Source organism: Habropoda laboriosa, unplaced genomic scaffold (genome assembly GCF_001263275.1).
Source record: "Habropoda laboriosa isolate 0110345459 unplaced genomic scaffold, ASM126327v1 scaffold769, whole genome shotgun sequence".
Classification (NCBI taxonomy): domain Eukaryota; kingdom Metazoa; phylum Arthropoda; class Insecta; order Hymenoptera; family Apidae; genus Habropoda; species Habropoda laboriosa.
In genome coordinates this window covers 4691-7747 of record NW_017101042.1, presented here as the reverse complement: position 1 = coordinate 7747, position 3057 = coordinate 4691, and positions in this window count along the sequence as shown.

The following is a 3057-nucleotide window of genomic DNA, read 5'->3' as shown; positions in this document are numbered from 1 at the left end:
AGTGACGTATGTTTGTTGATTGGATGTTGGAGAAGAAAGAAAGAGAACTAACAAGAAATTTTTATATAAAAAATCATCTTTAGCGATCTTCACCTCGGCAGATACAGTAATAAACAAAACTGCCACATTTGGGGTGCTGAAAATCCAAAAGTGATTCAAGAACGACTAATGTATCCAAAAAGAGTCATTGTTTGGTGTGGTTTCTACGCTGGTGATGTGATTGGACTGTATTTCTTCGAAGAGGAGGAAGGAAATGTGCTTACGGTGAATGGCGTACGCAATCGCGAGATGATAACTAACTTCTTATGGCCTAAATTAGAACGCGTAGATTTGAAACAGATTTGGTCCCAACAATGGTGCACCACCTGCCACACAACACTTGAACAATTGCTTCATTGCATCGCAAATTCCCTGGTGGCATTATCTCTCGACAAGGAAACATCAATTGGCCTCCGAGATCTTGCGATTTAACACCGCCAGACTTTTTTCTTTGGGATTATGTGAAAGAGAAAGTCTATGCTAACAATCCCAAATCAATTCTACAGCTGAAAGACAACATTTGAAGTGTTATCGCTGAAGTAGGGCCACATTTATGCGAACAAGTTATACAAAATTTCGACAAAAGGATGGTAGCCTGGAAAACGAGTCGGGGTGACCACTTGTCCGATATTTTATTCCATGTACAACCATCATCTATGCACTTTATATTGAAATAAAAAAAAATCAAAGTTTGCTTAATAACTAATGCGTTTTATTAAAAAATTAAAATTAAACTTCCTATTGAATCACTCTGTAACACACACACACACGCGCGCGCGCGGGGGTATAAATATATGCATATGCATTGGAAGAATATAAATGTACTTCTGTTTTTTGTGAAGGTTGGAGGGGAGTTCAACTATGCGAATTCCCCCCCCCCCCCGGAGGGGATGTTATTCGAGGGAGCACTGTAATTCATTTTCATTAAATATGATGACAGATTCTAAACATAGATGTTCTGTCGCGCAGGTACGGAACGCATGGGGTCTTCGTTGACCGGGTTTATGGCATGCTCGTACGGAAAGGTTATTTTTGAGAACAAAGACGCTTCGTAGCTCCGCGAAAAAATAAGTAATTTCTTACAGAACAATGCCTTTAGAATTTCGACTTATCCGCGTCCTCAATAACCGAAGACGTGTCATAAACCAGGTATTCCTGAAGGGTCAATCCACACGTGCGTATAACGGCACTCTCGGCCGAGGGTTGACCTGGCGGGAATTTCCGACGCGTCACCGAAGGACAGCGAAGATTCCACGCACCCGCAGGTAGGGCCCCACTCCTTCCAAGGAAAAGCGCGCTAAGGGCGCAATGGAAGGGTGGGTGACACTCAAGGGGCACGTTGATTGGTAATTTATGCGTACATGAAAACCCAATCAGCGTGCCTTCTTGTACTTGGCGGGGGAGTCACGGCGGACTCCGGAAAAATTTCGGGAATCGAGAGACATTAGCAAGCAGGCACTCGTGTGAATAGCACACAAACAAGATACTCTCTCCGTTCAAGTACAATTTGAGTCTTTGAAACAAAGTCGTCAATCGTTCGTGACGCACTCTACGTTTTGCTAACGTTCGAGCAAAGTAGATTTTGAAATAGTTACCCAAGATTAATTTGGCGGGTAATAAGTCGTTAACGCGAACAGTTTGAAACGATCAAACGACCACACGTGACGCGACAGTGCCTTCTTGCACTTGGCCGGGGAGTCACGGCGGACTCCAGAAAAATTCGGCAATCGAGACAGACATTCCCAAGGAGTCTCTCATGTGAACAACACATACACAGTCTCCAACCGTTCGAGGAGACACCCGTAGCTTTCGAGTTGCGATCGATCACTCGAGTCTGAAAAAAGGTCGTCAATCGTTCGTGACGCATTCTAAATTTGCTAACGTTCGAGCAAAGTAAATTTTTGAACTAGTTACCCAAGATTAATTTGGCGGGTAACAGTCGTGAGCACTAACACTTTGAATAATCAAAGGAGAACGCGATAGATCTCTATTTATTTCGGAGCAGTAATTTACTTTAAAATACTATCGCGCTTCCTATTTAACATAGATTATTTTTTATAATCTATAATTTATTTTTTAAAATCATTGTATTTTCCATGGTATTTTTCAGTCTTCCTCTAAGCTTATTTTCCAATAAAAAAATCACCAACTTTGAATTTTATGAACCAATATTGAACTACCCTGCCCATTTACACAATCTTTTCAAAATGCTACATTTATACAATATTTTCGATAGATTTACCATACTTTTTCCTTAAGTTTAAACTCATAAATAAATTACACAAATACCTTGATTATTTATGTCTAATAGATAATAAAGGTCTAATAATTTTATTATACATTTTGTTAATATTCAATATACGTACGCTGCAAAAGATTCGTTTTTTTTTTAAATGCTAACTAACATTTGACAATTGGACAAAATTGAATATATGATATTAGCCCTGTAATTTGAAACTTCGGAGAAACGATATACATATTTCATACGCACCAGCTGAATATATTAAACATGAGAAAATGTGAACAAGAAAAATATCGATTATTTACATATTTTTAATGTTTGAAATGATATCAAGAATGTTTTCCCAAAATATAGAATCGAAATTCTCTGAAATATAACGGATACAAAGATTTGAAGTGAAGTATTCTCATATGTTGCCAAACAGAAGAACATATTGTCAAGGTGAAAGCAGAACAAAAATTGAATGAACATAATCATTCTATTCCGCTAAAAGCTACTGTCATTAATGCAATTCATCCAATTTACGAAGACTTGAGTGAAGAAGGACTGTTGCAGCGATGTATTGGTGGCTCGAACCAAAATAATAACGAGTGTTTGAATAACTTAATTTGGAAAATAACTCCAAAAATGTATAACGGCACTCTAACAGATGACATTACAGCTTATGTTGCTGCCTGCATTTTTAAAGAAGGCACATCTTTACTGCAATTTTTACAAATTATATATACACTACCGGCCAAAAGTTTGGAATCACCTCCCAATTTTCATCAGTACTG